The 10,952-nt window shown below is 47.1% G+C and overlaps 1 long non-coding RNA gene across 1 annotated transcript; it reads right to left on the reverse strand.

The window, feature by feature from the left end:
• Positions 1–737: 737 nt before the first annotated feature.
• Positions 738–2,164, reverse strand: LOC125515843. Its single transcript, XR_007287144.1, has 2 exons — positions 1,363–2,164; positions 738–1,255 (listed from the first exon to the last, which is right to left on the reverse strand). It is a non-coding gene; the product is annotated as an uncharacterized LOC125515843 (long non-coding RNA).
• Between the last annotated feature and the right edge of the window lie 8,788 nt (positions 2,165–10,952).

The following is a 10,952-nucleotide window of genomic DNA, read 5'->3' on the forward strand; positions in this document are numbered from 1 at the left end:
TTATGAAAATTTGAAGTTCTTGATTTATTTCTTTTATTACCAAGAAAATGTGAGTTTTTTTATAAATAGCGAACTTCTCTATTTTCGTAAATTGGACCTTTTTGTTTTATTCTTAGAAAATATATAAATTTTAAATAAGAATCAAACATCCTTTTTAAATTAAACTTCATACTTTTATTTTTCCTACATATAGAAAGAATTTGGGTTTTCTTTAAACTCTCCAATTTATTTAATTTTAACTTCTAGAGTTAATATTTTCTAGGTGATGCTTTGTTTTCTTCGTGGTATATAAACATCGCACTACTCTGTTATTCTAATTTGAATTTCTTGGTCTATTTTTTAGTAACTGAATGAATCCGAGTTTTGTAATAAACATCGAACCGTTTCGTTTTCTAAATTTGAACTTCTAGTTTTTTATAAAAACAGGAAAAAAATCATTTTTTTGAGCTAGTTAGTTATTTTAATTTGATCTTCTTGGATTCATTCATTGTTGTAATAAAAAACTATTTTCTTTTGTACACTATTTTTATTTGAACTTCGAGGTTTCTTAGAAACTGGAATAATAAGATTATTTAAGAACGTTGAACTACCCTGTTATTTTAATTTGAACTTCTTGAATTTTTTAGAAACACGGAAAACAAATTATTTTAGCATTCGATCCTTTGTTTCATCACTAGCAGAATGTTCCTCTCATACGTATTAACACAAGCACCTTTGTGTGCTACAAATGACAACCATGCACAAGGCACTCGAATCACAATATTAATAAATAATTTGGCTACAAATCAAGCGAAAAAATAAATAGTGAACACATGAAGTCATGCGCCCATTACCCACAATGAAATAATACTAATGAGTACAAAGTAATTTCACAAATCTGTACCATAGCATGGATCTCCCATGGATATGTTCAGTTGTACCACTCAATGAAGAACGCATAACAAAAACTATAGGAGAGATCAGCACAGGTCAAGCGATAAAAATTCAAGCTTTTTCCCATGATTGCACTATACATGTTCAGATTTTTCACCAGTATTTTTAAGTGTGTTGCCATCTGAACCTTTGACATTTCCTTCTTATATAAATGATGTTGAACCCCTTGGAAACTTGTGAGATATGATCGCATCTCTCGAAAGCCATCGACCGCTTCAGAACAATTCCTGGAATCCTCTCACACCATGCATAAAACTTGGCCTACGGTCCCAATAATAATATTTCCGGGATCCTTCTTCAATCGCCATCAACATTGTTGTACCTGCCGGTCAGCTATCAACTTACGGTTCCGAACATACTAGCTTTGATAAAATGCGTACGAGCTGCTAAAGAAACTGAAGATCGTTGGCGAACAACATCGGGCATTACCTTTGTTGTCTTTGAACTTCATGGTTTCTTGATTATGAACTTACGATTTATTTAATTTTTTGCAGGGTGCAGGGAGACTACCGGTGCTGGGAGGACGGGCTTCGTTCCCTCAAGTAGTCGCGTCCATTGCCGCACAGGACGGTGAGCAGGGGCGGAAAGAGAGACAGACCTAGCAACAAGCACTAGGAGATCATGAATACAGCGGACCATCTACTTATAAGTTCAGGAAAAATATATAAGCACATCAGACTATGTACGTCACAGCGTGAAGCAAAGGAAAATCAAAGTGAACACTTAGCTACAACAGTTTCCTTACATATATGAACGCAAACACATCCTGGGCAAAGAAATGTTGGGAATATCTCAATCAAAAGAGAAGCACTAGTAGACGTTGTGTTTCAATGCACTGCTACATCTTGTTTTTTCTCTTTTTCTTTTCCTATTTTCTAGCCAATTATAAAGTGCTTATAGAAAAATTATAACTTTTCCCCACTCCACGATAAAAGTGTTTGGGATGGAGGTATTTTGCGCAGTAAATAATTGGGCAAATAATAGAACATTAACAAAGAAAAATTAAACCAAAGGGAAACATGATTTAACAACAGTTCTATCTTCAGCTAGCCATTTCATCAAACATGTCTTGTGCACCTTTTGGTTTGGCACAAGATACAGAGAGAAGGAAGCGGGACTCACTAGCAGTAGCTGCTGCTCCTTGTGTGTCACTATGAAGCTGGAGTACAGACAACGGCTTACCTCTTCATCAACGTGTGGGAGAGGTGGCGACGGTGTGGCACGCAGGCGACACGCGGAGTGTCGGGGTGCTGGGCGGAGCAGTCCGTGGCAGCGCGTGCGAGCAGTCCATATACTAGTATACTACACATGCTCTGTATCTCCCTCTTGTCCATCAAAATCAAGGCGTCAACTTCATTAGGAGAAAAACCAAACTAGCATTGGCAGAAAACGTAGCAGTAGCATTAGTAAGAAAGGCTACCTCTTGCATCTTCAGGCCGGTGCAGTGGCGGATCCAGGAATTCAACTTTGGGTGTTTAAAAGAAAATTCACCCTAATACAGAAGTCCATTAGCCCACGGCAATACAAATTGTTCACAATAACAATAATATCTCAAAAGACGAAGAAAATTACAAAGAGCTATATATCTCTAAATCTAAAGATAAATCATTTGTTTATTTTTTACTAATGAAATCAATCCAAAGATACTTCATTTGTTGTTTTTAAATCAACAGTGTATTTGGTGAATTTGAATGAGTTTCTTTTTTCAAGGGGCATTTGGACTGAGCTGAGCTTTTTTTAGGGGTGGTATGAGTTGAGCTGCCGAGCATCTCTCGTGCAGTCGTGCGTGAGGGCAGAGGTAACGTAGCTTTTTGTTTTTTGAGCGGAGAGGTAACGTTGCTGCTCTTGGGCTGCTAGTTAGTGGGTTGTGCCACTGCTGCCGATGGGCTTCTATTGGCCTGTTTGCCAGCAGGAGAGCTGCTGCGTAATCTCTCAAAGTAGTACTGTTAGTATTTCGGTCATATAACTATATGTAGGAATTTTTTTGCAGTAAATTTTGGGTGTACATATGTACACCCATGACCAATAGTGGATCCGCCCCTGGGCCGGTGGAGGTTCACCCAGCAGCAGCTGGCCAGGACAAGATTCCGCGCACCCTACGAGCCAGATCCCAGGAAGGTCGAGGTGGACTTTGTGAGAAGGTCAACAAGCAGGTGAAGGTTCATGGGTTGGGGGTGCCGCGTCGGCAGGTGGATGCGATGTGGAGCAGCAAGAACGAAGGATTGGATCAAGGAAGGGGCAAACAGAGTTTGCGAGTGCAATAAAAATTGAAACTAGCTCGATGGCCTTCTGCAGTGCTCCAGTCTCCTTCAGCTGTGAGTTAGGGAGAGCGCCCCCCCAGTGACTGGACCGTGGTGACGCATCCTGTCGGAGGCGCCCGGCCGGCCGACATCGAGGGATAGCACGGGGAAGGGAGCACTGGGGCGGCGACTGATTTGCGTTGGGTGGCGTTCGGCACGCATGGGGGCGGGGGGTTCTCAGGGGAAGCCGACCGGCTGGGATCCCGTGGTGCAGAGCAGGGTAGGGCGGCGGCGGCGCACGGGGTGGGCGAGGTAGTAGGTGACAGCGGCAGCGCGTAGGCTGGCGAGGTAGGAGGCGGTGCGGGGTGGGTGGCGGCGGAGGATCGCGAGGTTGGGTGTGGAGGAGCGGCGACGCGTGGGGGAGGGGGTGATTGCGCCGGCGGCCAGCGCAGGGGACGGGTGGTCGTGGGATGGCGGTTGGGGACGAGTTCATGGGTAGTTGCGGGTTGGTCGTTTTTTTGTTTTCTAATTCTCGGGAACAACTAGTCGCGCCCTATATACGGAGGACCGTGATCCGAATAACTATTCTGATCTTGGAATCAGAATAGTTCTACTATATATATATGTGTGTGTGGGGGGGGGGGATAGGGAGGCATCCAGGAGGCGCCCCAAGGGAGGCCGAATACCCCTTGGGCTCCTGCCCTGGCCGTGCCTCCCTTACCATATTTTCCCAAGGGGGAAAGGAAGGGGAGGCTGAATGCCCCTCCTTCCTTTTCTCCCCTTGGTCGGCTGCCATAGGAGGGGCGCGCCAGCCCCATGTGGACTGGTGTGCTCGTCTTACTTGGCCCATATGGCCCCTATACCTCTCTACGGTTTCCGGAACCCCTTTTGGTGACGCGATGACTACCCTGTACCTCCCAAAACTTTTTCGGTGTCCAAATAGCATCAGCCTATATATCTATCTTTACCTCCGGACCATTCTGGAGCTCCTCGTCATGTCCATGATCTCAACCGGGACTCCGAACAACATTCAGTCACCAAATCATATAACTTATATAATACTATATCGTCAACAAACGTTAAGCATGCGGACCCTATGGGTTCAAGAACTATGTAGACATGACCGAGACACCTCTCCGATCAATAACCAATAGCAGAACCTTGATGCCCATATTGGTTCCTACATATTCTACGAAGATCTTTATCGGTCGAATCTTATGACAAGATACGTAATTCCCTTTGTCTATCGGTATGTTACTTGCTCGAGATTCGATTCTCGGTATATTCATACCTAGTTCAATCTCGTTATCGGCAAGTCTCTTTACTCATTCCGTAATACACCATCTCGTAACTAACTCCTTAGTCACTTTGCTTGCAAGCTTCTTGTGATGTGTATTACCGAGAGGGCCCAGAGATACCTCTCCGATACTCGGAGCGACAAATCCTAATCTCGATCCATCCAACTCAACAGACACCATCGGAGATACTTGTAGAGCATCTTTATGATCACCCAGTTATGTTGTGACATTTGATAGCACACAAGGTATTCCTTCGGTATCCAGGAGTTGCATGATCTCATAGTCGAAGGAATATGTATTTGACATTAAGAAAGCAATAGCAATAAACTGAACAATCATATGTGAAGCTAACGGATGGGTATTGTCCATCACATGATTCTCCTAATGATGCGATCCCGTTACCAAGTGACAACACATGTCTATGGTTAGGAAACCTTACCCATCTTTGATCAACGAGCTAGTCTAGTAGAGGCTCACTAGGGACACGGTATATGTTTATGTATGCACACATGTATCTAAGTTTCCGACCAATACAATTCTAGCATGAATAATAAACCTTTATCATGAATAAGGAAATATAATAATAACAACTTTATTATTGCCTCTAGGGCATATTTCCATCACTATACGACACTCTAGGCATGATCTCCGGGAGCTCCTAAAGGGGCCTTCTGGCTTGTTGCTCTGATGTGAGTAGACGGCATTGAGAGAACTACTTTTGAAGATGCCTCGACTGATTTCCATTGAGCTAGTGGTGTTGACACTGGTGGTGGCACTGTGGTAGTGGCGCAGGTGCAGAGTGTGTAGTCCTTGTGTCTGCAACTGGCACATCTGATGACCTTTGTGCCATAGGCACTGTCTGGAATCTGTGAGTGGTTGATCTGTCATCTCCAGTCTCAGCATTGTCTCCCAGCTTCTCAACAATAGATTGGATCTCTGTGACCTTGACATCAAGATTATACATTTTGTCATGAACTATCCGCTCTAGGCTCTCCTAATTCTTGGCTAAGTTAGTCAGACTTCACTCAATCCTCAGAGTTGCTTCTAGCACATATGCTAGTTGGTCTTTCTTTTACCTGAGATTCACTATTGATGCATTTGGTTCACTTGCTGCCTTTGTTGCTTTAGCTGCCTTTGCTTTCTCAGCCTTCTCTTGAGCCTCAAGTGAAGTTGGATGTGAAGCATCCATCACCACTTCCTGCGAGAGGTTACGGTGGTGGCTGGCTGTTTAGTGGTATCACCCAAGAGGGGGTGGTAGCTCTGGACTTGTCCTGATAGCCGTCACTTCTTTTAATAATGCGCTAACAGGTTTGGGTATTTGATCTGAGTTGGCCACTGGCCTATATGCACTAACCACCATGTGGGAACATATATGGGCACTCGGCGTCGTGGTATCAGCTGAAAGCTCTGTCAGTCGTCCAATTCAACATTGTGGCCAATCGGGCCAGTGACATCCAGGATGAGGTGGTGCTCGTCTTGGCTCATCGCATAACGACCCGGAGTGCAAAGGGCGATGGGCCCAAGACCCCGGAGTGCTTCGGATGTAGACCGTCGGGGGCCTCTCTATGGAGCCTAGGTAGGACTATGACGTGTTGATCTTCCGAGGTTGGGCATGACCTAGGAAAGTGTGCCTAGCTAGATTAATCAAGTGTGTTGGATAATGTGGTGCATCCCTGCAGGGAAGTTTATCTATTCGAATAGTCGTGTCCACGGTAATCGATGTTCGCAGTTGTATCCCAATCTATTAAAACTAGAAATGGATACTTGAGACATGAGATGGATATGTTGGCTCCGGGATTGCTTTCTCGCGGGGAGTCAAGAAAGGATCTCTGGGTGTTAATACTACAACATGTTTGTTAATTATAAAATGCTACTCTATACTCTTCTAAATGCTGCAAGATGCTTGATACGTCTCCAATGTATCTATAGTTTTTTATTGTTCCATGCTATTATATTATCCATCCTGGATGTTTTATATGCATTTATATGTTATTTTATATTATTTTTGGTACTAACATATTAACCTAGAGCCCGGTGCCAGTTTTATGTTTGTCCTTGTTTTTGAGTTTTACAGAAAAGGAATACCAAACGGAGTCCAAACGAGTTGAAACTTTACAATGATTTTTTATGGACCAAAAGAAGCCCAAGGAGTATCAGAGATGGACCAGAGGAGCCATAAGGCATCCACAAGGGTGGAGAGCGTGCCCCCCAGGGTGCACCCCCTACCTTGTGATCGCCTCATGGACCCCCCCTGACTTGTTCCCAATGCCAAAAATTCCTATGAAATATAGAAACCCCTAGAAATAAACCTAGATCAGGAGTTCCACCGCCCCAAGCCTCTGTAGCCACGAAAAACCAATCGGGAGCCCGTTTCAACACCCTGCCGGAGGGGAAAACCATCACAAGTGGCCATATTCATCATCCCGGTGGTTTCCATGATGAGGAGGGAGTAGTTCACCCTCGGGGCTGAGGGTATGTACCAGTAGCTATGTGTTTGATCTCTCTCTGTCTCTCTCTCTCTCATTCTTGATTTGGCACGATCTTGATGTACCACGAGCTTTGTTATTATAGTTGAATCATATGGTGTTTTTCCCCTCTATCTTCTTGTAATGAATTGAGTTTTACCTTTGAGGTTTCACTATTATCGGATTGAATACTATTATGGATTTGAGAACACTTGATGTATGTCTTGTGTGGGATACCCGTGGTGATAATGGATTATTCTATTGATTCACTTGATGTATGTTTTGGCACTCAACTCGCAGATTCCCGAGGTGACATTGGGGTAATATATGCATAAGGGTTGATGCACGTTTACGTCCTTGTTTCTCCAGTAGGAATCTTGGGGCACTCTTCGAGGTTCTTTGTGTTGGATTGAAAATTATGAACCTGAAGTTGTTTGATGCATATTGTATAATTGACCCACGGATACTTGTGGTGACATTGGAGTATTTAGGTGACATTAGGGTTGATTGATGTGTGTCTTATGGTGTTATTTTACTATGAACTCTAGGGCTGTTTGTGACACTTATAGGAATAGCTCAATGGATTGATCGGAAAGAATAACTTTGAGGTTGTTTCATACCCTACAAGCAATTTCATCTTATGTTTTCCGCAATAGGAACTTTGGAGTGACATTTGTCACACGTTGAGGGATTGCCATAAGATCTAATTATGTTATTATTATTGAGAAAACTTGCACTAGTGAAATTATGAACCCTAGGCCTTGTTTCCAAGCATTGCAATACCGTTTTCGCTCACTTTTGTTACTTGTTACCTTGCTGTTTTTATATTTTCAGATTACAAAAACCTATATCTACCATCCATATTGCACTTGTATCACCATCTCTTCGCCGAACTAGTGCACCTATACAATTTACCATTGTATTGGGTGTGTTGGGGACAGAAGAGACTCTTTGTTATTTGGTTGCAAGATTGTTAGACAGAGACCATCTTCATCCTATGGCTCCCACAGATTGATAAACCTTAGGTCATCCACTTGAGGGAAATTTGCTACTGTCCTACAAAATTCTGTGATTGGAGGCCCAACACGAGTCTACAAGAAGAAGGTTGCGTAGTAGACATCAAGCTCTTTTCTGGCGTCGTTGCCAGGGAGGTTAGTGCTTGAAGGTATATCTTTAGATCTTGCAATTGATTCTTTTAGTTTCTTGTTTTATCACTAGTTTAGTGTATAAAAGAAAACCACAAAAAAATGGAATTGAGGTTACCTCATATGCTTCATCTTTTTAATGTCTTTCATGAAAATGATGGAAAGGAAAATTGTGCTCAAGTGTTAGAAGAAGAGGTCCATAAAATGTTTGGCACAAAATCTTTGAACGGTGAGCATGATTGCAATGTTGTTAATTTTAAGTCTTTGAATATCCATGATGCTAATGATATGCAAAGCTACAAGCTTGGGGATGCTATTGTCGGTGTTCTGGGAACGGGGGTCCCCAGACTTGCCTGCCTGCGGCCCACGGCATGGCTCTGCAAGCGGCCCCGTACGGGGGTCACCAACAAGCATTCAAGACCCTCGCGAGGGGCCAAGCCTCGCGAGGCGGACGACACAAGACCTCCTCAGGAGCGGCCTCACCAAGCTGGCTCGTGAGGGGCGGACAGATCAAGGCAAGGAAAATCTCGCGAGGTTCCAATGACGTGAGCCATGACGATCGAGACCAGGCGGGTGCCAGGCGGGCGCCAGCACATAGTGTCCTTGTTTCCTCTTTGGTGTTAAGGAGGCAAGCGCAGATGAAGAGTACCGAGGCATCAAGCAAAGGTTTCCATATCGGTGCAACGAGACCAAGACTAGCAGGACGGCAGGACGAAGATCATCGTGGAGCCCAAGACGGCATCACCTACAGAGCCTTTGGCAGGCGAAGACTGCTTTTGTTAGGATAACTTGTACTAGCCGTCCCCTTTCAAATTGGCCGTTGTTGGCTCCCTTCCCGCTCAATATTTGGGAAGAGGACCAGGGCCTCTATATAGCCACCACCATAGCTAGGGGATCGACCTCATCTTGGATCGGAGCCATTCCATCCTTAGCCTCACACCGACCGAGCACAAGAACACCTCACCTCAGGAGGATGTTCTTCCCCTTGTAATGTTCATCATCAGCCCAAGAGGCAATCCACCACACCACACTGGAGTAGGGTATTACACCACAATGGTGGTCCGAACCAGTATAAATCTTGTGTCCCTTGTGTTGCGAGTTCGTCGAGTTAGCCTTAGAGATCCTGGCGAGGTTGAGGGTGTGAGTTGGTAGGGGGAGATCTTCGCGTGCACCCCAGTGTTCGAACCTTAAGGGTTTTGCCGAACCCAAAATCGGACATTTGGCGCGCCAGGTAGGGGTGCGCCGAAGCTTTCCTTCCGTCGCTCCGCGTTCCACCGCTTCGTCGCAACCATATCGGGCGCTCGTCGCGCCCGAGCTGAGCGCCGGGCCGCCCTCGCCACCCGCGTCACCCAGACGGCTCCTGTCGGCGGGCCTCCCCGTCGTTCTCCGTCACCCGCCGCCAACGCCACCACTGGCTAGGCGGGGAACGAACAACAAGCATCCTCGTTGCACCCCTTGGTGCGGCGGGACGGCGCACCGCCACTCCATAGCTGACCCCCGTCGGTTCCTCGTCTCTCGCTCGTCACGCTCCCACGGATGCGCGGGCTGCGCTACTCATGGCGCGCGAGCTCCTGCGTTACCACCCAGTCGACGACCTCTACGAGGACTGGCTGGACCGCATCACCGAGCTCGTTAGCACCGCAGGGGGCTCCCCTGCATTGGCCCTCTAGCTGCCTCGTCCACCGCCAGCTGCGGGCGACGTAGCTCATGCAACACCCCCACCACCCCTGCACCAAGATGGCGCCAAGGCGCACGGCTCCGCAGCACGACCCGCCGCGCCAAGCGCCCGCACGAGAAGAAAGAAGCTGTCAAGAAGTTCCTTGACCGCAAGAGAACGCTCCACCGCTCCCCGCACCGCCGCGTCAGGATCGCTTGCCATGGCAGGGTCATGCGCCGCTTGCCAAGGTGGCGCGCGGGCGCCAAGACCAGGCTCCACCTCCATGGCAGGCCCTGGTGACTACGGCCGGCTGCCGCGCCTTCACCCCCGAGCTACGTAGCGTCGCCTGGCCGGGCAAGTTCTAGCCGGATCTGCCTCCTCGCTACGATGGCACCCCCGACCCCGCTGAGTTCTTGCAGCTCTACGAGCTGAGCATCGCGGCGGCCAATGGCGACGAGAAAGTCATGGCGAACTGGTTCCCCATGGCTCTCAAGGATGGCGCACGCTCGTGGCTCTTAAACCTGCCCCAGGCACCATCTCTTCCTGGAACGAGATGTGTGACCGTTTCATCGCCAACTTCCAGGGCACTCGCGACTGTCCCCCGGCCGCGGGTGACCTACGCCGCATCAAGCAACAACCGAGAGAGACCCTCCAGAAGTACATCCAACGCTTCAACAATGTCCGCCTCAATATCCCCAAGGTGACGGACAAGGGCATCATCTCTGCGTTCTCCGACGGTGTCCATGACGTCAAGATGAAGGAGGAGGTCGCCACCCACGAGGAGCTGTGCACATCCCAGGAGCTGTTCAACCTGGCGACCAAGTGCGCAAGGGCTAAGGAAGGGCGCCTTTCCCTCCTTGAGCTCCCAGCTGCCGACCCAGAGGAGAAGAAATCCAAGGCCAAGGACGTGAAGCGCAAGGGAGTCGCCGTGCTCGCGGCGGAGCCGGACACGAAGCGCAGCAGGGACCAGCCTGAGTCATCCAAGGGCAGCCGACCGTTCTGCGCCTTCCACAACGTGCATAGCCACAACACCAACGATTTTGAAGAGCTCATGGCCATTCGCGACGGACGCTTCGCACTACAAGAAATATGTCAACTAGTGACCTTCTGTCAGTGATCCTAAAAGAATTGGTCATAGATCTATGACCATTTGAGACCAATTGGTCAAAAGCTGTTCGGGGGGCTCCAAACCCTAAACCATTGCGACCATTTTG

Source organism: Triticum urartu, chromosome 6 (genome assembly GCF_003073215.2).
Source record: "Triticum urartu cultivar G1812 chromosome 6, Tu2.1, whole genome shotgun sequence".
Lineage (NCBI taxonomy): Eukaryota > Viridiplantae > Streptophyta > Magnoliopsida > Poales > Poaceae > Triticum > Triticum urartu.